The sequence below is a fragment of the Hyla sarda genome, unplaced genomic scaffold (assembly GCF_029499605.1).
Source record: "Hyla sarda isolate aHylSar1 unplaced genomic scaffold, aHylSar1.hap1 scaffold_438, whole genome shotgun sequence".
Taxonomy (NCBI): Eukaryota; Metazoa; Chordata; class Amphibia; order Anura; family Hylidae; genus Hyla; species Hyla sarda.
Window position 1 is genome coordinate 114,310 of NW_026610452.1, and position 24,859 is coordinate 139,168.

At 47.7% G+C, this 24,859-nt stretch overlaps 9 non-coding genes across 9 annotated transcripts; all 9 read right to left on the minus strand.

Moving 5' to 3' along the window:
• Nucleotides 1-709: 709 nt before the first annotated feature.
• LOC130334635 (U2 spliceosomal RNA) lies at nucleotides 710-900 on the minus strand. The gene has a single exon (XR_008876405.1). It is a non-coding gene; the product is annotated as a U2 spliceosomal RNA (small nuclear RNA).
• Nucleotides 901-2,989: 2,089 nt separating this feature from the next.
• On the minus strand, nucleotides 2,990-3,180 carry LOC130334636 (U2 spliceosomal RNA). The gene has a single exon (XR_008876406.1). It is a non-coding gene; the product is annotated as a U2 spliceosomal RNA (small nuclear RNA).
• Nucleotides 3,181-5,269: 2,089 nt separating this feature from the next.
• On the minus strand, nucleotides 5,270-5,460 carry LOC130334637 (U2 spliceosomal RNA). The gene has a single exon (XR_008876407.1). It is a non-coding gene; the product is annotated as a U2 spliceosomal RNA (small nuclear RNA).
• A 7,731-nt stretch (nucleotides 5,461-13,191) lies between these two features.
• LOC130334638 (U2 spliceosomal RNA) lies at nucleotides 13,192-13,382 on the minus strand. The gene has a single exon (XR_008876408.1). It is a non-coding gene; the product is annotated as a U2 spliceosomal RNA (small nuclear RNA).
• A 2,090-nt stretch (nucleotides 13,383-15,472) lies between these two features.
• Nucleotides 15,473-15,663, minus strand: LOC130334639 (U2 spliceosomal RNA). Its single transcript, XR_008876409.1, has one exon. It is a non-coding gene; the product is annotated as a U2 spliceosomal RNA (small nuclear RNA).
• Nucleotides 15,664-17,749: 2,086 nt separating this feature from the next.
• On the minus strand, nucleotides 17,750-17,940 carry LOC130334640 (U2 spliceosomal RNA). Its single transcript, XR_008876410.1, has one exon. It is a non-coding gene; the product is annotated as a U2 spliceosomal RNA (small nuclear RNA).
• A 2,070-nt stretch (nucleotides 17,941-20,010) lies between these two features.
• LOC130334641 (U2 spliceosomal RNA) lies at nucleotides 20,011-20,201 on the minus strand. The gene has a single exon (XR_008876411.1). It is a non-coding gene; the product is annotated as a U2 spliceosomal RNA (small nuclear RNA).
• A 2,105-nt stretch (nucleotides 20,202-22,306) lies between these two features.
• Nucleotides 22,307-22,497, minus strand: LOC130334642 (U2 spliceosomal RNA). Its single transcript, XR_008876412.1, has one exon. It is a non-coding gene; the product is annotated as a U2 spliceosomal RNA (small nuclear RNA).
• Nucleotides 22,498-24,601: 2,104 nt separating this feature from the next.
• Nucleotides 24,602-24,792, minus strand: LOC130334643 (U2 spliceosomal RNA). The gene has a single exon (XR_008876413.1). It is a non-coding gene; the product is annotated as a U2 spliceosomal RNA (small nuclear RNA).
• Between the last annotated feature and the right edge of the window lie 67 nt (nucleotides 24,793-24,859).

Consider the following 24,859-nt stretch of genomic DNA (forward strand, 5'->3'; position numbering starts at 1 on the left):
TGTGCACAGAATTTAGCAAGGGCCTCGCACCTTCTGATGCATCAGGTAGGTGCACAATAGCATAGCCTAACCCTCTGTACTTTGGTCTATATTGATGCGGGACATAGACAGCCAGCTGATGACCAATCCATTAGTGCAATGGATGGCTGGAAGCATTTGTCTTTGCCTTTGCAATACCACAGAAGCAATGCATGGTCAATGTACAGCAATGACACACCTGTGTGAACAGCCAGGAGACCCCCCCCCCCCCCCATGTTATGTTACATAGTTACATAGTTAGTACGGTCGAAAAAAGACATATGTCCATCAAGTTCAACCAGGGAATTAAGGGGTAGGGGTGTGGCGCGATATTGGGGAAGGGATGAGATTTTATATTTCTTCATAAGCATTAATCTTATTTTGTCAATTAGGAACATTCAGCACCCACCCGCTATCAAGGCAGCTGCCTATCATGTCATGCCCTACCTGCACAGGTGTGCTGGCTACTCAAATGATCCAATTAAGGAGGCCATTTAGTCAGCAGCAGCAGAAGTCCTGTGCCTGGACGCTCCAACAGCGGCCAGACACAAGCAGAAGCAGAAGCAGCAGAAGCAGCACCACCTTTTGTTTTTTGGCTGCAGCAGCAGCAAGGCCCACAGGGCTGGCTAGCTGGCTAGCCAGCAAGCAGGTAGCAATGAAAGTAGGAATCTTTCTTTTTAACCCTGTAAGGGGGTGGTGCACTGTACCCGAAGATACTGCCATATCGGGTCAATGCATAGGGCGACGGAAGCAAGCTTCGAAATCGGCCCCCGTTCTCAAAAATCCATTTAATATATGGTCCCCAGATAGGGGACGTATCAGATATTAAACTGATAAGAACAGATACTACACTTGATCTTAGCCAAAAGGCCGAGAAGCGATAACCGTGAAAGGGGCGGGCCCAACAAGGTGCCCTTCATGGGCACTATCACTGCTTGCTGTCAGGGAGGCTGCCAGACAATTTTCCATGCACACTCTGGGCTGGGGGGCAGTCAACCACCAGTACACACAGCAGAACCTAAACCCATACCATTATTGCTAAGCAGCAAGACAGGGGCCCATTGCACTCCCACGGGGCCTTTTTAAATGCAATCCATAACCCGGATTTGCCAGGAACCCTTCTTACTCCTCCTACTTGCATGTGACACTGGGCTTAGGATCTGCATAGGAAACACACACACAAGCACACACCTACCTTTGTTGCCTGCAGATGCCTCCTTGGCTGTCCCCAAACGGTATCAAACCAACACCCACGGGAAGCTGTAAGCATAGAGGACATGCCTGCACCCCATTGGACTTACCTGTGTGGGTTAAACCCGGGTTATTTGACAACCTATGGCGGTGATGGTTCTGCTCAGGCAGAGCAGTGCTGATGCTCCTCATAAAGCTGTCGCTGCTGTGAAGGTTCTAGGTGACATCACAAATCCCTATGGTTACATACACAACAAAGCTGGGTTGTTGTTGTTTACACTCTGCAAGGCCTGTGGAAGTGAGTGACATCATAGCACTGTAGTTCTGAGGGTTCTAGATGGATGCAACAATCTCCTGTTGCTTCTATGAAGGCCATAATAGACGACATCACCAAACAGCTCCATAGTCACATACACAGCAAAGGAGAGATGTTGTTTATACCTAGTGATGTCAGTGGTATTGAGTGACATCACAGCACAGTGCTAAGGCTCCTGGGCCTGGACACAGCAGCGGCTGCAATATCTCAACGGAGAATACGTTTATATATATGTGTGTGTGTGCGCGTATATATATATATATATATATATATATATATATATATATATATTTCTCCGCCGAAATCACTTTTAAACCCATTTCCACCTTTTTTTCCCTTCTCTTCCTCTTACTTTTTTTTCACGTTTTTTTACGTTTTTCTCCTTTTCGCCTCTTTTCTGGGCGTATTATTCTTCTTTTTCTTCTTTTTTTTCGTCTAATGCATACCCCATCAGTGCAGCAATGCTTATTCAATACCGCCAGCAGATGGAGACACTGGGGGATAATTTTCTAAGGATTTATACTGATTTTTCCTGTCTGAATTTGTCGCACAGAAAGTTGCAGGCCAAATATGTGTGACATTTCTACGACTTTAGCTTCTAGAGCATTTTTACAACATTATACATAGGTGCTGAATACATAAAAAGCGACTGTTCAGCGACAGACAAGTCGCATCGGCTGAAAGTAGGCCAGAATGTCAGTCCATGTTGGAGCAGGTTTAGATACAGTCTAAAGTATAGATCTCAAAGTCTGTGCACAGAATTTAGCAAGGGCCTCGCACCTTCTGATGCATCAGGTAGGTGCACAATAGCATAGCCTAACCCTCTGTACTTTGGTCTATATTGATGCGGGACATAGACAGCCAGCTGATGACCAATCCATTAGTGCAATGGATGGCTGGAAGCATTTGTCTTTGCCTTTGCAATACCACAGAAGCAATGCATGGTCAATGTACAGCAATGACACACCTGTGTGAACAGCCAGGAGACCCCCCCCCCCCCCATGTTATGTTACATAGTTACATAGTTAGTACGGTCGAAAAAAGACATATGTCCATCAAGTTCAACCAGGGAATTAAGGGGTAGGGGTGTGGCGCGATATTGGGGAAGGGATGAGATTTTATATTTCTTCATAAGCATTAATCTTATTTTGTCAATTAGGAACATTCAGCACCCACCCGCTATCAAGGCAGCTGCCTATCATGTCATGCCCTACCTGCACAGGTGTGCTGGCTACTCAAATGATCCAATTAAGGAGGCCATTTAGTCAGCAGCAGCAGAAGTCCTGTGCCTGGACGCTCCAACAGCGGCCAGACACAAGCAGAAGCAGAAGCAGCAGAAGCAGCAGCAGCACCACCTTTTGTTTTTTGGCTGCAGCAGCAGCAAGGCCCACAGGGCTGGCTAGCTGGCTAGCCAGCAAGCAGATAGCAATGAAAGTAGGAATCTTTCTTTTTAACCCTGTAAGGGGGTGGTGCACTGTACCCGAAGATACTGCCATATCGGGTCAATGCATAGGGCGACGGAAGCAAGCTTCGAAATCGGCCCCCGTTCTCAAAAATCCATTTAATATATGGTCCCCAGATAGGGGACGTATCAGATATTAAACTGATAAGAACAGATACTACACTTGATCTTAGCCAAAAGGCCGAGAAGCGATAACCGTGAAAGGGGCGGGCCCAACAAGGTGCCCTTCATGGGCACTATCACTGCTTGCTGTCAGGGAGGCTGCCAGACAATTTTCCATGCACACTCTGGGCTGGGGGGCAGTCAACCACCAGTACACACAGCAGAACCTAAACCCATACCATTATTGCTAAGCAGCAAGACAGGGGCCCATTGCACTCCCACGGGGCCTTTTTAAATGCAATCCATAACCCGGATTTGCCAGGAACCCTTCTTACTCCTCCTACTTGCATGTGACACTGGGCTTAGGATCTGCATAGGAAACACACACACAAGCACACACCTACCTTTGTTGCCTGCAGATGCCTCCTTGGCTGTCCCCAAACGGTATCAAACCAACACCCACGGGAAGCTGTAAGCATAGAGGACATGCCTGCACCCCATTGGACTTACCTGTGTGGGTTAAACCCGGGTTATTTGACAACCTATGGCGGTGATGGTTCTGCTCAGGCAGAGCAGTGCTGATGCTCCTCATAAAGCTGTCGCTGCTGTGAAGGTTCTAGGTGACATCACAAATCCCTATGGTTACATACACAACAAAGCTGGGTTGTTGTTGTTTACACTCTGCAAGGCCTGTGGAAGTGAGTGACATCATAGCACTGTAGTTCTCAGGGTTCTAGATGGATGCAACAATCTCCTGTTGCTTCTATGAAGGCCATAATAGACGACATCACCAAACAGCTCCATAGTCACATACACAGCAAAGGAGAGATGTTGTTTACACCTAGTGATGTCAGTGGTATTGAGTGACATCACAGCACAGTGCTAAGGCTCCTGGGCCTGGACACAGCAGCGGCTGCAATATCTCAACGGAGAATACGTTTATATATATGTGTGTGTGTGCGCGTATATATATATATATATATATATATATATATATATATATATATTTCTCCGCCGAAATCACTTTTAAACCCATTTCCACCTTTTTTTCCCTTCTCTTCCTCTTACTTTTTTTTCACGTTTTTTTACGTTTTTCTCCTTTTCGCCTCTTTTCTGGGCGTATTATTCTTCTTTTTCTTCTTTTTTTTCGTCTAATGCATACCCCATCAGTGCAGCAATGCTTATTCAATACCGCCAGCAGATGGAGACACTGGGGGATAATTTTCTAAGGATTTATACTGATTTTTCCTGTCTGAATTTGTCGCACAGAAAGTTGCAGGCCAAATATGTGTGACATTTCTGCGACTTTAGCTTCTAGAGCATTTTTACAACATTATACATAGGTGCTGAATACATAAAAAGCGACTGTTCAGCGACAGACAAGTCGCATCGGCTGAAAGTAGGCCAGAATGTCAGTCCATGTTGGAGCAGGTTTAGATACAGTCTAAAGTATAGATCTCAAAGTCTGTGCACAGAATTTAGCAAGGGCCTCGCACCTTCTGATGCATCAGGTAGGTGCACAATAGCATAGCCTAACCCTCTGTACTTTGGTCTATATTGATGCGGGACATAGACAGCCAGCTGATGACCAATCCATTAGTGCAATGGATGGCTGGAAGCATTTGTCTTTGCCTTTGCAATACCACAGAAGCAATGCATGGTCAATGTACAGCAATGACACACCTGTGTGAACAGCCAGGAGACCCCCCCCCCCCCCATGTTATGTTACATAGTTACATAGTTAGTACGGTCGAAAAAAGACATATGTCCATCAAGTTCAACCAGGGAATTAAGGGGTAGGGGTGTGGCGCGATATTGGGGAAGGGATGAGATTTTATATTTCTTCATAAGCATTAATCTTATTTTGTCAATTAGGAACATTCAGCACCCACCCGCTATCAAGGCAGCTGCCTATCATGTCATGCCCTACCTGCACAGGTGTGCTGGCTACTCAAATGATCCAATTAAGGAGGCCATTTAGTCAGCAGCAGCAGAAGTCCTGTGCCTGGACGCTCCAACAGCGGCCAGACACAAGCAGAAGCAGAAGCAGCAGAAGCAGCAGCAGCACCACCTTTTGTTTTTTGGCTGCAGCAGCAGCAAGGCCCACAGGGCTGGCTAGCTGGCTAGCCAGCAAGCAGATAGCAATGAAAGTAGGAATCTTTCTTTTTAACCCTGTAAGGGGGTGGTGCACTGTACCCGAAGATACTGCCATATCGGGTCAATGCATAGGGCGACGGAAGCAAGCTTCGAAATCGGCCCCCGTTCTCAAAAATCCATTTAATATATGGTCCCCAGATAGGGGACGTATCAGATATTAAACTGATAAGAACAGATACTACACTTGATCTTAGCCAAAAGGCCGAGAAGCGATAACCGTGAAAGGGGCGGGCCCAACAAGGTGCCCTTCATGGGCACTATCACTGCTTGCTGTCAGGGAGGCTGCCAGACAATTTTCCATGCACACTCTGGGCTGGGGGGCAGTCAACCACCAGTACACACAGCAGAACCTAAACCCATACCATTATTGCTAAGCAGCAAGACAGGGGCCCATTGCACTCCCACGGGGCCTTTTTAAATGCAATCCATAACCCGGATTTGCCAGGAACCCTTCTTACTCCTCCTACTTGCATGTGACACTGGGCTTAGGATCTGCATAGGAAACACACACACAAGCACACACCTACCTTTGTTGCCTGCAGATGCCTCCTTGGCTGTCCCCAAACGGTATCAAACCAACACCCACGGGAAGCTGTAAGCATAGAGGACATGCCTGCACCCCATTGGACTTACCTGTGTGGGTTAAACCCGGGTTATTTGACAACCTATGGCGGTGATGGTTCTGCTCAGGCAGAGCAGTGCTGATGCTCCTCATAAAGCTGTCGCTGCTGTGAAGGTTCTAGGTGACATCACAAATCCCTATGGTTACATACACAACAAAGCTGGGTTGTTGTTGTTTACACTCTGCAAGGCCTGTGGAAGTGAGTGACATCATAGCACTGTAGTTCTCAGGGTTCTAGATGGATGCAACAATCTCCTGTTGCTTCTATGAAGGCCATAATAGACGACATCACCAAACAGCTCCATAGTCACATACACAGCAAAGGAGAGATGTTGTTTACACCTAGTGATGTCAGTGGTATTGAGTGACATCACAGCACAGTGCTAAGGCTCCTGGGCCTGGACACAGCAGCGGCTGCAATATCTCAACGGAGAATACGTTTATATATATGTGTGTGTGTGCGCGTATATATATATATATATATATATATATATATATATATATATATATTTCTCCGCCGAAATCACTTTTAAACCCATTTCCACCTTTTTTTCCCTTCTCTTCCTCTTACTTTTTTTTCACGTTTTTTTACGTTTTTCTCCTTTTCGCCTCTTTTCTGGGCGTATTATTCTTCTTTTTCTTCTTTTTTTTCGTCTAATGCATACCCCATCAGTGCAGCAATGCTTATTCAATACCGCCAGCAGATGGAGACACTGGGGGATAATTTTCTAAGGATTTATACTGATTTTTCCTGTCTGAATTTGTCGCACAGAAAGTTGCAGGCCAAATATGTGTGACATTTCTGCGACTTTAGCTTCTAGAGCATTTTTACAACATTATACATAGGTGCTGAATACATAAAAAGCGACTGTTCAGCGACAGACAAGTCGCATCGGCTGAAAGTAGGCCAGAATGTCAGTCCATGTTGGAGCAGGTTTAGATACAGTCTAAAGTATAGATCTCAAAGTCTGTGCACAGAATTTAGCAAGGGCCTCGCACCTTCTGATGCATCAGGTAGGTGCACAATAGCATAGCCTAACCCTCTGTACTTTGGTCTATATTGATGCGGGACATAGACAGCTGTCACGATGCCGGCTGGCAGGTAGTGGATCCTCTGTGCCAGAGAGGGATTGGCGTGGACCGTGCTAGAGGATCGGTTCTAAGTCACTACTGGTTTTCACCAGAGCCCGCCGCAAAGCGGGATGGTCTTGCTGCGGCGGTAGTGACCAGGTCGTATCCCCTAGCAACGGCTCAACCTCTCTGGCTGCTGAAGATAGGCGCGGTACAAGGGAGTAGACAGAAGCAAGGTCGGACGTAGCAGAAGGTCGGGGCAGGCAGCAAGGATCGTAGTCAGGGGCAACGGCAGGAGGTCTGGAACACAGGCTAGGAACACACAAGGAAACGCTTTCACTGGCACTAAGGCAACAAGATCCGGCGAGGGAGTGAAGGGGAAGTGAGGTGATATAGGGAAGTGCACAGGTGTAAACACTAATTGGAACCACTGCGCCAATCAGCGGCGCAGTGGCCCTTTAAATCGCAAAGACCCGGCGCGCGCGCGCCCTAGGGAGCGGGGCCGCGCGCGCCGGGACAGAACTGACGGAGAGCGAGTCAGGTACGGGAGCCGGGGTGCGCATCGCGAGCGGGCGCTACCCGCATCGCGAATCGCATCCCGGCCAGAGGCGGTATCGCAGCGCCCCGGGTCCGTGGAACCGACCGGAGCGCTGCAGTGAGAGGAGTGTAGCGAGCGCTCCGGGGAGGAGCGGGGACCCGGAGCGCTCGGCGTAACAGTACCCCCCCCCTTGGGTCTCCCCCTCTTCTTGGAGCCTGAGAACCTGAGGACCAGACTTTTGTCCAGGATATTGTCCTCAGGTTCCCAGGACCTCTCTTCAGGACCACAACCCTCCCAATCCACTAAAAAGAAGGTTTTCCCTCTGACCTTTTTAGATGCTAAAATTTCTTTGACGGAGAAGATGTCCGAGGAGCCGGAGACAGGAGTGGGGGGAACAGATTTGGGAGAGAAACGGTTAATGATAAGTGGTTTAAGAAGAGAAACATGAAAGGCATTAGGAATACGAAGAGAAGGAGGAAGAAGAAGTTTGTAAGAGACAGGATTAATCTGGCGCAAAATCTTGAAAGGACCAAGATAGCGTGGTCCCAACTTATAGCTAGGGACACGGAAGCGGACATATTTGGCGGAGAGCCATACCTTGTCTCCAGGGGAAAAAATGGGAGGAGCTCTTCTTTTCTTATCCGCGAATCTCTTCATGCGTGAAGAAGCCTGTAAGAGAGAATTTTGGGTCTCTCTCCATATGATGGAAAGATCACGAGAAATTTCATCCACAGCGGGCAGACCAGAGGGCAAGGGGGTAGGGAGGGGGGGAAGAGGGTGACGGCCGTACACCACGAAAAACGGGGATTTGGAGGAAGATTCAGAGATTCTGAAATTATACGAGAATTCGGCCCAAGGTAGAAGATCTGCCCAGTCATCCTGGCGGGAGGAAACAAAATGTCGTAAATAGTCACCCAAGATCTGGTTAATTCTTTCTACTTGTCCATTGGATTGAGGATGGTATGCAGAAGAAAAATTTAATTTAATCTTGAGTTGTTTACAGAGAGCCCTCCAGAATTTAGACACAAATTGGACGCCTCTATCCGAGACGATCTGCGTAGGCAACCCGTGAAGACGAAAAATGTGTACAAAAAATTGTTTAGCCAACTGAGGCGCTGAAGGAAGACCAGGAAGAGGGATGAAATGTGCCATTTTGGAGAATCGATCAACGACCACCCAAATAACAGTGTTGCCATGGGATGGGGGTAAGTCAGTAATAAAATCCATACCAATCAGAGACCAAGGTTGTTCGGGAACAGGCAGAGGAAGAAGAAAACCAGCGGGCTTCTGGCGAGGAGTCTTATCCCGGGCACAGATAGTGCAGGCTCGCACAAAGTCCACCACATCAGTCTCTAGAGTCGGCCACCAATAGAAGCGAGAGATGAGTTGCACAGATTTCTTGATGCCCGCATGACCTGCGAGATGGGAGGAGTGACCCCATTTGAGGATTCCGAGGCGTTGACGTGGAGAAACAAAGGTCTTTCCTGGAGGAGTTTGCCTGATGGAGGCTGGAGAAGTGGAAATCAGGCAGTCAGGAGGAATGATGTGTTGAGGAGAGAGTTCAATTTCAGAAGCATCTGAGGAACGAGAGAGAGCATCGGCCCTAATGTTCTTATCAGCAGGCCGAAAGTGAATTTCAAAATTAAATCGGGCAAAGAACAGAGACCACCTGGCCTGACGAGGATTCAGCCGTTGGGCAGACTCGAGGTATGAGAGGTTCTTGTGATCGGTGTAAATAATAACTGGAAATCTTGATCCCTCCAGCAGATGCCTCCATTCCTCAAGTGCTAATTTAATGGCTAGAAGCTCTCGATCCCCGATGGAGTAGTTCCTCTCCGCCGGAGAGAAGGTCCTAGAAAAAAACCCACAAGTAACAGCATGCCCGGAAGAGTTTTTTTGTAGAAGGACAGCTCCAGCTCCCACTGAGGAGGCATCAACCTCCAATAGGAAGGGTTTAGATGGGTCAGGTCTGGAGAGCACGGGAGCCGAAGAGAAGGCAGACTTGAGTCGTTTAAAGGCGTCTTCCGCTTGAGGAGGCCAAGACTTGGGATCGGCATTTTTTTTGGTTAAAGCCACAATAGGAGCCACAATGGTAGAAAAATGTGGAATAAATTGCCTGTAATAATTGGCGAACCCCAAAAAACGTTGGATGGCACGGAGTCCGGAGGGGCGTGGCCAATCTAAGACGGCAGAGAGTTTATCTGGATCCATTTGTAGTCCCTGGCCAGAGACCAAGTATCCTAGAAAAGGAAGAGATTGGCATTCAAACAGACATTTCTCAATTTTAGCATAGAGTTGATTGTCACGAAGTCTCTGAAGAACCATACGGACATGCTGGCGGTGTTCTTCTAGATTGGCCGAAAAAATTAGGATATCATCAAGATATACAACAACACAGGAGTATAACAGATCACGAAAAATTTCATTAACAAAGTCTTGGAAGACAGCAGGGGCGTTGCACAGGCCAAAGGGCATGACCAGATACTCAAAGTGTCCATCTCTGGTGTTAAATGCTGTTTTCCACTCATCCCCCTCTCTGATGCGGATGAGGTTATAGGCACCTCTTAAGTCCAATTTAGTAAAGATGTGGGCACCTTGGAGGCGATCAAAGAGTTCAGAGATGAGGGGTAAGGGGTAGCGGTTCTTAACCGTGATTTTATTAAGTCCGCGGTAGTCAATGCAAGGACGTAGAGAGCCATCTTTTTTGGACACAAAGAAAAATCCGGCTCCGGCAGGAGAGGAGGATTTACGGATAAAGCCCTTTTTTAGATTCTCCTGGACGTATTCAGACATGGCAAGAGTCTCTGGGGCAGAGAGAGGATAAATTCTGCCCCGGGGTGGAGTAGTGCCCGGGAGGAGGTCGATAGGACAATCATAAGGCCTGTGAGGAGGTAGAGTCTCCGCTTGTTTTTTGCAGAAAACATCCGCGAAGTCCATATAGGCCTTAGGGAGACCGGTTACTGGAGGAAGCAGAGAGTTACGGCAAGGGTTACTGGGAACCGGTTTTAGACAGTCCTTGGAACAAGAGGGCCCCCAACTCTTGATCTCCCCAGTGGACCAATCCAGGGTTGGGGAATGAAGTTGAAGCCAGGGAAGTCCAAGGAGAATTTCCGAGGTGCAATTGGGGAGGACCAAAAGTTCAATCCTCTCGTGATGAGATCCGATGCTCATTAGAAGGGGCTCCGTGCGGAAACGTATGGAACAGTCCAATCTTTCATTGTTTATACAATTGATGTAAAGGGGTCTGGTGAGACTGGTCACTGGGATGTTGAACCTGTTGACGAGAGAGGCCAAAATAAAATTTCCTGCAGATCCAGAGTCCAAGAAGGCCACAGAAGAGAAGGAGGAGGCAGAGGCAGACATCCGCACAGGCACAGTAAGACGTGGAGAAGCAGAGTGGACATCAAGGATTGTCTCACCTTTGTGCGGGGTCAGGATACGTCTTTCCAGGCGGGGAGGGCGGATAGGACAATCCCTCAGGAAGTGTTCGGTACTAGCACAGTACAGGCAGAGGTTCTCCATGCGGCGTCGTGTCCTCTCTTGAGATGTCAGGCGAGACCGGTCGACCTGCATAGCCTCCACGGCGGGAGGCACAGGAACAGATTGCAGGGAACCAGAGGAGAGAGGAGCCGAGGAGAAGAAACGCCTCGTGCGAACAGAGTCCATATCTTGGCGGAGCTCCTGACGCCTTTCGGAAAAACGCATGTCAATGCGAGTGGCTAGGTGAATAAGTTCATGAAGATTAGCAGGCATTTCTCGTGCGGCCAGAACATCTTTAATGTTGCTGGATAGGCCTTTTTTAAAGGTCGCGCAGAGGGCCTCATTGTTCCAGGATAATTCAGAAGCAAGAGTACGGAATTGTACGGCATACTCGCCAACGGAAGAATTACCCTGGACCAGGTTCAACAGGGCAGTCTCAGCAGAAGAGGCTCGGGCAGGTTCCTCAAAGACACTTCGAATTTCCGAGAAGAAGGAGTGTACAGAGGCAGTGACGGGGTCATTGCGGTCCCAGAGCGGTGTGGCCCAAGCCAGGGCTTTTCCAGACAGCAGGCTGACTACGAAAGCCACCTTAGACCTTTCAGTGGGGAACTGGTCCGACATCATCTCCAAGTGTAATGAACATTGGGAAAGGAAGCCACGGCAAAACTTAGAGTCCCCATCAAATTTATCCGGCAAGGATAGTCGTAGTCCAGAAGCGGCCACTCGCTGCGGGGGAGGTACAGGAGCTGGCGGAGGAGATGGTTGCTGGAGCTGTGGTAGTAACTGTTGTAGCATAACAGTCAGTTGAGACAGCTGTTGGCCTTGTTGCGCAATCTGTTGTGACTGCTGGGCGACCACCGTGGTGAGGTCAGCGACAACTGGCAGAGGAACTTCAGCGGGATCCATGGCCGGATCTACTGTCACGATGCCGGCTGGCAGGTAGTGGATCCTCTGTGCCAGAGAGGGATTGGCGTGGACCGTGCTAGAGGATCGGTTCTAAGTCACTACTGGTTTTCACCAGAGCCCGCCGCAAAGCGGGATGGTCTTGCTGCGGCGGTAGTGACCAGGTCGTATCCCCTAGCAACGGCTCAACCTCTCTGGCTGCTGAAGATAGGCGCGGTACAAGGGAGTAGACAGAAGCAAGGTCGGACGTAGCAGAAGGTCGGGGCAGGCAGCAAGGATCGTAGTCAGGGGCAACGGCAGGAGGTCTGGAACACAGGCTAGGAACACACAAGGAAACGCTTTCACTGGCACTAAGGCAACAAGATCCGGCGAGGGAGTGAAGGGGAAGTGAGGTGATATAGGGAAGTGCACAGGTGTAAACACTAATTGGAACCACTGCGCCAATCAGCGGCGCAGTGGCCCTTTAAATCGCAAAGACCCGGCGCGCGCGCGCCCTAGGGAGCGGGGCCGCGCGCGCCGGGACAGAACTGACGGAGAGCGAGTCAGGTACGGGAGCCGGGGTGCGCATCGCGAGCGGGCGCTACCCGCATCGCGAATCGCATCCCGGCCAGAGGCGGTATCGCAGCGCCCCGGGTCCGTGGAACCGACCGGAGCGCTGCAGTGAGAGGAGTGTAGCGAGCGCTCCGGGGAGGAGCGGGGACCCGGAGCGCTCGGCGTAACAACAGCCAGCTGATGACCAATCCATTAGTGCAATGGATGGCTGGAAGCATTTGTCTTTGCCTTTGCAATACCACAGAAGCAATGCATGGTCAATGTACAGCAATGACACACCTGTGTGAACAGCCAGGAGACCCCCCCCCCCCCCCCCATGTTATGTTACATAGTTACATAGTTAGTACGGTCGAAAAAAGACATATGTCCATCAAGTTCAACCAGGGAATTAAGGGGTAGGGGTGTGGCGCGATATTGGGGAAGGGATGAGATTTTATATTTCTTCATAAGCATTAATCTTATTTTGTCAATTAGGAACATTCAGCACCCACCCGCTATCAAGGCAGCTGCCTATCATGTCATGCCCTACCTGCACAGGTGTGCTGGCTACTCAAATGATCCAATTAAGGAGGCCATTTAGTCAGCAGCAGCAGAAGTCCTGTGCCTGGACGCTCTAACAGCGGCCAGACACAAGCAGAAGCAGAAGCAGCAGAAGCAGCAGCAGCACCACCTTTTGTTTTTTGGCTGCAGCAGCAGCAAGGCCCATAGGGGTGGCTAGCTGGCTAGCCAGCAAGCAGGTAGCAATGAAAGTAGGAATCTTTCTTTTTAACCCTGTAAGGGGGTGGTGCACTGTACCCGAAGATACTGCCATATCGGGTCAATGCATAGGGCGACGGAAGCAAGCTTCGAAATCGGCCCCCGTTCTCAAAAATCCATTTAATATATGGTCCCCAGATAGGGGACGTATCAGATATTAAACTGATAAGAACAGATACTACACTTGATCTTAGCCAAAAGGCCGAGAAGCGATAACCGTGAAAGGGGCGGGCCCAACAAGGTGCCCTTCATGGGCACTATCACTGCTTGCTGTCAGGGAGGCTGCCAGACAATTTTCCATGCACACTCTGGGCTGGGGGGCAGTCAACCACCAGTACACACAGCAGAACCTAAACCCATACCATTATTGCTAAGCAGCAAGACAGGGGCCCATTGCACTCCCACGGGGCCTTTTTAAATGCAATCCATAACCCGGATTTGCCAGGAACCCTTCTTACTCCTCCTACTTGCATGTGACACTGGGCTTAGGATCTGCATAGGAAACACACACACAAGCACACACCTACCTTTGTTGCCTGCAGATGCCTCCTTGGCTGTCCCCAAACGGTATCAAACCAACACCCACGGGAAGCTGTAAGCATAGAGGACATGCCTGCACCCCATTGGACTTACCTGTGTGGGTTAAACCCGGGTTATTTGACAACCTATGGCGGTGATGGTTCTGCTCAGGCAGAGCAGTGCTGATGCTCCTCATAAAGCTGTCGCTGCTGTGAAGGTTCTAGGTGACATCACAAATCCCTATGGTTACATACACAACAAAGCTGGGTTGTTGTTGTTTACACTCTGCAAGGCCTGTGGAAGTGAGTGACATCATAGCACTGTAGTTCTGAGGGTTCTAGATGGATTCAACAATCTCCTGTTGCTTCTATGAAGGCCATAATAGACGACATCACCAAACAGCTCCATAGTCACATACACAGCAAAGGAGAGATGTTGTTTACACCTAGTGATGTCAGTGGTATTGAGTGACATCACAGCACAGTGCTAAGGCTCCTGGGCCTGGACACAGCAGCGGCTGCAATATCTCAACGGAGAATACGTTTATATATATGTGTGTGTGTGCGCGTATATATATATATATATATATATATATATATATATATATATATTTCTCCGCCGAAATCACTTTTAAACCCATTTCCACCTTTTTTTCCCTTCTCTTCCTCTTACTTTTTTTTCACGTTTTTTTACGTTTTTCTCCTTTTCGCCTCTTTTCTGGGCGTATTATTCTTCTTTTTCTTCTTTTTTTTCGTCTAATGCATACCCCATCAGTGCAGCAATGCTTATTCAATACCGCCAGCAGATGGAGACACTGGGGGATAATTTTCTAAGGATTTATACTGATTTTTCCTGTCTGAATTTGTCGCACAGAAAGTTGCAGGCCAAATATGTGTGACATTTCTGCGACTTTAGCTTCTAGAGCATTTTTACAACATTATACATAGGTGCTGAATACATAAAAAGCGACTGTTCAGCGACAGACAAGTCGCATCGGCTGAAAGTAGGCCAGAATGTCAGTCCATGTTGGAGCAGGTTTAGATACAGTCTAAAGTATAGATCTCAAAGTCTGTGCACAGAATTTAGCAAGGGCCTCGCACCTTCTGATGCATCAGGTAGGTGCACAATAGCATAGCCTAACCCTCTGTACTTTGGTCTATATTGATGCGGGACATAGACAGCCAGCTGATGACCAATCCATTAGTGCAATGGATGGCTGGAAGCATTTGTCTTTGCCTTTGCAATACCACAGAAGCAATGCATGGTCAATGTACAGCAATGACACACCTGTGTGAACAGCCAGGAGACCCCCCCCCCCCCCCATGTTATGTTACATAGTTACATAGTTAGTACGGTCGAAAAAAGACATATGTCCATCAAGTTCAACCAGGGAATTAAGGGGTAGGGGTGTGGCGCGATATTGGGGAAGGGATGAGATTTTATATTTCTTCATAAGCATTAATCTTATTTTGTCAATTAGGAACATTCAGCACCCACCCGCTATCAAGGCAGCTGCCTATCATGTCATGCCCTACCTGCACAGGTGTGCTGGCTACTCAAATGATCCAATTAAGGAGGCCATTTAGTCAGCAGCAGCAGAAGTCCTGTGCCTGGACGCTCCAACAGCGGCCAGACACAAGCAGAAGCAGAAGCAGCAGAAGCAGCAGCAGCACCACCTTTTGTTTTTTGGCTGCAGCAGCAGCAAGGCCCACAGGGCTGGCTAGCTGGCTAGCCAGCAAGCAGATAGCAATGAAAGTAGGAATCTTTCTTTTTAACCCTGTAAGGGGGTGGTGCACTGTACCCGAAGATACTGCCATATCGGGTCAATGCATAGGGCGACGGAAGCAAGCTTCGAAATCGGCCCCCGTTCTCAAAAATCCATTTAATATATGGTCCCCAGATAGGGGACGTATCAGATATTAAACTGATAAGAACAGATACTACACTTGATCTTAGCCAAAAGGCCGAGAAGCGATAACCGTGAAAGGGGCGGGCCCAACAAGGTGCCCTTCATGGGCACTATCACTGCTTGCTGTCAGGGAGGCTGCCAGACAATTTTCCATGCACACTCTGGGCTGGGGGGCAGTCAACCACCAGTACACACAGCAGAACCTAAACCCATACCATTATTGCTAAGCAGCAAGACAGGGGCCCATTGCACTCCCACGGGGCCTTTTTAAATGCAATCCATAACCCGGATTTGCCAGGAACCCTTCTTACTCCTCCTACTTGCATGTGACACTGGGCTTAGGATCTGCATAGGAAACACACACACAAGCACACACCTACCTTTGTTGCCTGCAGATGCCTCCTTGGCTGTCCCCAAACGGTATCAAACCAACACCCACGGGAAGCTGTAAGCATAGAGGACATGCCTGCACCCCATTGGACTTACCTGTGTGGGTTAAACCCGGGTTATTTGACAACCTATGGCGGTGATGGTTCTGCTCAGGCAGAGCAGTGCTGATGCTCCTCATAAAGCTGTCGCTGCTGTGAAGGTTCTAGGTGACATCACAAATCCCTATGGTTACATACACAACAAAGCTGGGTTGTTGTTGTTTACACTCTGCAAGGCCTGTGGAAGTGAGTGACATCATAGCACTGTAGTTCTCAGGGTTCTAGATGGATGCAACAATCTCCTGTTGCTTCTATGAAGGCCATAATAGACGACATCACCAAACAGCTCCATAGTCACATACACAGCAAAGGAGAGATGTTGTTTACACCTAGTGATGTCAGTGGTATTGAGTGACATCACAGCACAGTGCTAAGGCTCCTGGGCCTGGACACAGCAGCGGCTGCAATATCTCAACGGAGAATACGTTTATATATATGTGTGTGTGTGCGCGTATATATATATATATATATATATATATATATATATATATATTTCTCCGCCAAAATCACTTTTAAACCCATTTCCACCTTTTTTTCCCTTCTCTTCCTCTTACTTTTTTTTCACGTTTTTTTACGTTTTTCTCCTTTTCGCCTCTTTTCTGGGCGTATTATTCTTCTTTTTCTTCTTTTTTTTCGTCTAATGCATACCCCATCAGTGCAGCAATGCTTATTCAATACCGCCAGCAGATGGAGACACTGGGGGATAATTTTCTAAGGATTTATACTGATTTTTCCTGTCTGAATTTGTCGCACAGAAAGTTGCAGGCCAAATATGTGTGACATTTCTGCGACTTTAGCTTCTAGAGCATTTTTACAACATTATACATAGGTGCTGAATACATAAAAAGCGACTGTTCAGCGACAGACAAGTCGCATCGGCTGAAAGTAGGCCAGAATGTCAGTCCATGTTGGAGCAGGTTTAGATACAGTCTAAAGTATAGATCTCAAAGTCTGTGCACAGAATTTAGCAAGGGCCTCGCACCTTCTGATGCATCAGGTAGGTGCACAATAGCATAGCCTAACCCTCTGTACTTTGGTCTATATTGATGCGGGACATAGACAGCCAGCTGATGACCAATCCATTAGTGCAATGGATGGCTGGAAGCATTTGTCTTTGCCTTTGCAATACCACAGAAGCAATGCATGGTCAATGTACAGCAATGACACACCTGTGTGAACAGCCAGGAGACCCCCCCCCCCCCATGTTATGTTACATAGTTACATAGTTAGTACGGTCGAAAAAAGACATATGTCCATCAAGTTCAACCAGGGAATTAAGGGGTAGGGGTGTGGCGCGATATTGGGGAAGGGATGAGATTTTATATTTCTTCATAAGCATTAATCTTATTTTGTCAATTAGGAACATTCAGCACCCACCCGCTATCAAGGCAGCTGCCTATCATGTCATGCCCTACCTGCACAGGTGTGCTGGCTACTCAAATGATCCAATTAAGGAGGCCATTTAGTCAGCAGCAGCAGAAGTCCTGTGCCTGGACGCTCCAACAGCGGCCAGACACAAGCAGAAGCAGAAGCAGCAGAAGCAGCAGCAGCACCACCTTTTGTTTTTTGGCTGCAGCAGCAGCAAGGCCCACAGGGCTGGCTAGCTGGCTAGCCAGCAAGCAGATAGCAATGAAAGTAGGAATCTTTCTTTTTAACCCTGTAAGGGGGTGGTGCACTGTACCCGAAGATACTGCCATATCGGGTCAATGCATAGGGCGACGGAAGCAAGCTTCGAAATCGGCCCCCGTTCTCAAAAATCCATTTAATATATGGTCCCCAGATAGGGGACGTATCAGATATTAAACTGATAAGAACAGATACTACACTTGATCTTAGCCAAAAGGCCGAGAAGCGATAACCGTGAAAGGGGCGGGCCCAACAAGGTGCCCTTCATGGGCACTATCACTGCTTGCTGTCAGGAGGCTGCCAGACAATTTTCCATGCACACTCTGGGCTGGGGGCAGTCAACCACCAGTACACACAGCAGAACCTAAACCCATACCATTATTGCTAAGCAGCAAGACAGGGGCCCATTGCACTCCCACGGGGCCTTTTTAAATGCAATCCATAACCCGGATTTGCCAGGAACCCTTCTTACTCCTCCTACTTGCATGTGACACTGGGCTTAGGATCTGCATAGGAAACACACACACAAGCACACACCTACCTTTGTTGCCTGCAGATGCCTCCTTGGCTGTCCCCAAACGGTATCAAACCAACACCCACGGGAAGCTGTAAGCATAGAGGACATGCCTGCACCCCATTGGACTTACCTGTGTGGGTTAAACCCGGGTTATTTGACAACCTATGGCGGTGATGGTTCTGCTCAGGCAGAGCAGTGCTGATGCTCCTCATAAAGCTGTCGCTGCTGTGAAGGTTCTAGGTGACATCACAAATCCCTATGGTTACATACACAACAAAGCTGGGTTGTTGTTGTTTACACTCTGCAAGGCCTGTGGAAGTGAGTGACATCATAGCACTGTAGTTCTGAGGGTTCTAGATGGATTCAACAATCTCCTGTTGCTTCTATGAAGGCCATAATAGACGACATCACCAACAGCTCCATAGTCACATACACAGCAAAGGAGAGATGTTGTTTACACCTAGTGATGTCAGTGGTATTGAGTGACATCACAGCACAGTGCTAAGGCTCCTGGGCCTGGACACAGCAGCGGCTGCAATATCTCAACGGAGAATACGTTTATATATATGTGTGTGTGTGCGCGTATATATATATATATATATATATATATATTTCTCCGCCGAAATCACTTTTAAACCCATTTCCACCTTTTTTTCCCTTCTCTTCCTCTTACTTTTTTTCACGTTTTTTTACGTTTTTCTCCTTTTCGCCTCTTTTCTGGGCGTATTATTCTTCTTTTTCTTCTTTTTTTCGTCTAATGCATACCCCATCAGTGCAGCAATGCTTATTCAATACCGCCAGCAGATGGAGACACTGGGGGATAATTTTCTAAGGATTTATACTGATTTTTCCTGTCTGAATTTGTCGCACAGAAAGTTGCAGGCCAAATATGTGTGACATTTCTGCGACTTTAGCTTCTAGAGCATTTTTACAACATTATACATAGGTGCTGAATACATAAAAAGCGACTGTTCAGCGACAGACAAGTCGCATCGGCTGAAAGTAGGCCAGAATGTCAGTCCATGTTGGAGCAGGTTTAGATACAGTCTAAAGTATAGATCTCAAAGTCTGTGCACAGAATTTAGCAAGGGCCTCGCACCTTCTGATGCATCAGGTAGGTGCACAATAGCATAGCCTAACCCTCTGTACTTTGGTCTATATTGATGCGGGACATAGACAGCCAGCTGATGACCAATCCATTAGTGCAATGGATGGCTGGAAGCATTTGTCTTTGCCTTTGCAATACCACAGAAGCAATGCATGGTCAATGTACAGCAATGACACACCTGTGTGAACAGCCAGGAGACCCCCCCCCCCCCCATGTTATGTTACATAGTTACATAGTTAGTACGGTCGAAAAAAGACATATGTCCATCAAGTTCAACCAGGGAATTAAGGGGTAGGGGTGTGGCGCGATATTGGGGAAGGGATGAGATTTTATATTTCTTCATAAGCATTAATCTTATTTTGTCAATTAGGAACATTCAGCACCCACCCGCTATCAAGGCAGCTGCCTATCATGTCATGCCCTACCTGCACAGGTGTGCTGGCTACTCAAATGATCCAATTAAGGAGGCCATTTAGTCAGCAGCAGCAGAAGTCCTGTGCCTGGACGCTCTAACAGCGGCCAGACACAAGCAGAAGCAGAAGCAGCAGAAGCAGCAGCAGCACCACCTTTTGTTTTTTGGCTGCAGCAGCAGCAAGGCCCACAGGGCTGGCTAGCTGGCTAGCCAGCAAGCAGGTAGCAATGAAAGTAGGAATCTTTCTTTTTAACCCTGTAAGGGGGTGGTGCACTGTACCCGAAGATACTGCCATATCGGGTCAATGCATAGGGCGACGGAAGCAAGCTTCGAAATCGGCCCCCGTTCTCAAAAATCCATTTAATATATGGTCCCCAGATAGGGGACGTATCAGATATTAAACTGATAAGAACAGATACTACACTTGATCTTAGCCAAAAGGCCGAGAAGCGATAGGCCGAGAAGCGATAACCGTGAAAGGGGCGGGCCCAACAAGGTGCCCTTCATGGGCACTATCACTGCTTGCTGTCAGGGAGGCTGCCAGACAATTTTCCATGCACACTCTGGGCTGGGGGGCAGTCAACCACCAGTACACACAGCAGAACCTAAACCCATACCATTATTGCTAAGCAGCAAGACAGGGGCCCATTGCACTCCCACGGGGCCTTTTTAAATGCAATCCATAACCCGGATTTGCCAGGAACCCTTCTTACTCCTCCTACTTGCATGTGACACTGGGCTTAGGATCTGCATAGGAAACACACACACAAGCACACACCTACCTTTGTTGCCTGCAGATGCCTCCTTGGCTGTCCCCAAACGGTATCAAACCAACACCCACGGGAAGCTGTAAGCATAGAGGACATGCCTGCACCCCATTGGACTTACCTGTGTGGGTTAAACCCGGGTTATTTGACAACCTATGGCGGTGATGGTTCTGCTCAGGCAGAGCAGTGCTGATGCTCCTCATAAAGCTGTCGCTGCTGTGAAGGTTCTAGGTGACATCACAAATCCCTATGGTTACATACACAACAAAGCTGGGTTGTTGTTGTTTACACTCTGCAAGGCCTGTGGAAGTGAGTGACATCATAGCACTGTAGTTCTGAGGGTTCTAGATGGATTCAACAATCTCCTGTTGCTTCTATGAAGGCCATAATAGACGACATCACCAAACAGCTCCATAGTCACATACACAGCAAAGGAGAGATGTTGTTTACACCTAGTGATGTCAGTGGTATTGAGTGACATCACAGCACAGTGCTAAGGCTCCTGGGCCTGGACACAGCAGCGGCTGCAATATCTCAACGGAGAATACGTTTATATATATGTGTGTGTGTGCGCGTATATATATATATATATATATATATATATATATATATATATATTTCTCCGCCGAAATCACTTTTAAACCCATTTCCACCTTTTTTTCCCTTCTCTTCCTCTTACTTTTTTTTCACGTTTTTTTATGTTTTTCTCCTTTTCGCCTCTTTTCTGGGCGTATTATTCTTCTTTTTCTTCTTTTTTTTCGTCTAATGCATACCCCATCAGTGCAGCAATGCTTATTCAATACCGCCAGCAGATGGAGACACTGGGGGATAATTTTCTAAGGATTTATACTGATTTTTCCTGTCTGAATTTGTCGCACAGAAAGTTGCAGGCCAAATATGTGTGACATTTCTGCGACTTTAGCTTCTAGAGCATTTTTACAACATTATACATAGGTGCTGAATACATAAAAAGCGACTGTTCAGCGACAGACAAGTCGCATCGGCTGAAAGTAGGCCAGAATGTCAGTCCATGTTGGAGCAGGTTTAGATACAGTCTAAAGTATAGATCTCAAAGTCTGTGCACAGAATTTAGCAAGGGCCTCGCACCTTCTGATGCATCAGGTAGGTGCACAATAGCATAGCCTAACCCTCTGTACTTTGGTCTATATTGATGCGGGACATAGACAGCCAGCTGATGACCAATCCATTAGTGCAATGGATGGCTGGAAGCATTTGTCTTTGCCTTTGCAATACCACAGAAGCAATGCATGGTCAATGTACAGCAATGACACACCTGTGTGAACAGCCAGGAGACCCCCCCCCCCCCCTATGTTATGTTACATAGTTACATAGTTAGTACGGTCGAAAAAAGACATATGTCCATCAAGTTCAACCAGGGAATTAAGGGGTAGGGGTGTGGCGCGATATTGGGGAAGGGATGAGATTTTATATTTCTTCATAAGCATTAATCTTATTTTGTCAATTAGGAACATTCAGCACCCACCCGCTATCAAGGCAGCTGCCTATCATGTCATGCCCTACCTGCACAGGTGTGCTGGCTACTCAAATGATCCAATTAAGGAGGCCATTTAGTCAGCAGCAGCAGAAGTCCTGTGCCTGGACGCTCCAACAGCGGCCAGACACAAGCAGAAGCAGAAGCAGCAGAAGCAGCAGCAGCACCACCTTTTGTTTTTTGGCTGCAGCAGCAGCAAGGCCCACAGGGCTGGCTAGCTGGCTAGCCAGCAAGCAGGTAGCAATGAAAGTAGGAATCTTTCTTTTTAACCCTGTAAGGGGGTGGTGCACTGTACCCGAAGATACTGCCATATCGGGTCAATGCATAGGGCGACGGAAGCAAGCTTCGAAATCGGCCCCCGTTCTCAAAAATCCATTTAATATATGGTCCCCAGATAGGGGACGTATCAGATATTAAACTGATAAGAACAGATACTACACTTGATCTTAGCCAAAAGGCCGAGAAGCGATAACCGTGAAAGGGGCGGGCCCAACAAGGTGCCCTTCATGGGCACTATCACTGCTTGCTGTCAGGGAGGCTGCCAGACAATTTTCCATGCACACTCTGGGCTGGGGGGCAGTCAACCACCAGTACACACAGCAGAACCTAAACCCATACCATTATTGCTAAGCAGCAAGACAGGGGCCCATTGCACTCCCACGGGGCCTTTTTAAATGCAATCCATAACCCGGATTTGCCAGGAACCCTTCTTACTCCTCCTACTTGCATGTGACACTGGGCTTAGGATCTGCATAGGAAACACACACACAAGCACACACCTACCTTTGTTGCCTGCAGATGCCTCCTTGGCTGTCCCCAAACGGTATCAAACCAACACCCACGGGAAGCTGTAAGCATAGAGGACATGCCTGCACCCCATTGGACTTACCTGTGTGGGTTAAACCCGGGTTATTTGACAACCTATGGCGGTGATGGTTCTGCTCAGGCAGAGCAGTGCTGATGCTCCTCATGAAGCTGTCGCTGCTGTGAAGGTTCTAGGTGACATCACAAATCCCTATGGTTACATACACAACAAAGCTGGGTTGTTGTTGTTTACACTCTGCAAGGCCTGTGGAAGTGAGTGACATCATAGCACTGTAGTTCTCAGGGTTCTAGATGGATGCAACAATCTCCTGTTGCTTCTATGAAGGCCATAATAGACGACATCACCAAACAGCTCCATAGTCACATACACAGCAAAGGAGAGATGTTGTTTACACCTAGTGATGTCAGTGGTATTGAGTGACATCACAGCACAGTGCTAAGGCTCCTGGGCCTGGACACAGCAGCGGCTGCAATATCTCAACGGAGAATACGTTTATATATATGTGTGTGTGTGCGCGTATATATATATATATATATATATATATATATATATATATATATATATATATATTTCTCCGCCGAAATCACTTTTAAACCCATTTCCACCTTTTTTTCCCTTCTCTTCCTCTTACTTTTTTTTCACGTTTTTTTACGTTTTTCTCCTTTTCGCCTCTTTTCTGGGCGTATTATTCTTCTTTTTCTTCTTTTTTTTCGTCTAATGCATACCCCATCAGTGCAGCAATGCTTATTCAATACCGCCAGCAGATGGAGACACTGGGGGATAATTTTCTAAGGATTTATACTGATTTTTCCTGTCTGAATTTGTCGCACAGAAAGTTGCAGGCCAAATATGTGTGACATTTCTGCGACTTTAGCTTCTAGAGCATTTTTACAACATTATACATAGGTGCTGAATACATAAAAAGCGACTGTTCAGCGACAGACAAGTCGCATCGGCTGAAAGTAGGCCAGAATGTCAGTCCATGTTGGAGCAGGTTTAGATACAGTCTAAAGTATAGATCTCAAAGTCTGTGCACAGAATTTAGCAAGGGCCTCGCACCTTCTGATGCATCAGGTAGGTGCACAATAGCATAGCCTAACCCTCTGTACTTTGGTCTATATTGATGCGGGACATAGACAGCCAGCTGATGACCAATCCATTAGTGCAATGGATGGCTGGAAGCATTTGTCTTTGCCTTTGCAATACCACAGAAGCAATGCATGGTCAATGTACAGCAATGACACACCTGTGTGAACAGCCAGGAGACCCCCCCCCCCCCCCCCCCATGTTATGTTACATAGTTACATAGTTAGTACGGTCGAAAAAAGACATATGTCCATCAAGTTCAACCAGGGAATTAAGGGGTAGGGGTGTGGCGCGATATTGGGGAAGGGATGAGATTTTATATTTCTTCATAAGCATTAATCTTATTTTGTCAATTAGGAACATTCAGCACCCACCCGCTATCAAGGCAGCTGCCTATCATGTCATGCCCTACCTGCACAGGTGTGCTGGCTACTCAAATGATCCAATTAAGGAGGCCATTTAGTCAGCAGCAGCAGAAGTCCTGTGCCTGGACGCTCCAACAGCGGCCAGACACAAGCAGAAGCAGAAGCAGCAGAAGCAGCAGCAGCACCACCTTTTGTTTTTTGGCTGCAGCAGCAGCAAGGCCCACAGGGCTGGCTAGCTGGCTAGCCAGCAAGCAGGTAGCAATGAAAGTAGGAATCTTTCTTTTTAACCCTGTAAGGGGGTGGTGCACTGTACCCGAAGATACTGCCATATCGGGTCAATGCATAGGGCGACGGAAGCAAGCTTCGAAATCGGCCCCCGTTCTCAAAAATCCATTTAATATATGGTCCCCAGATAGGGGACGTATCAGATATTAAACTGATAAGAACAGATACTACACTTGATCTTAGCCAAAAGGCCGAGAAGCGATAACCGTGAAAGGGGCGGGCCCAACAAGGTGCCCTTCATGGGCACTATCACTGCTTGCTGTCAGGGAG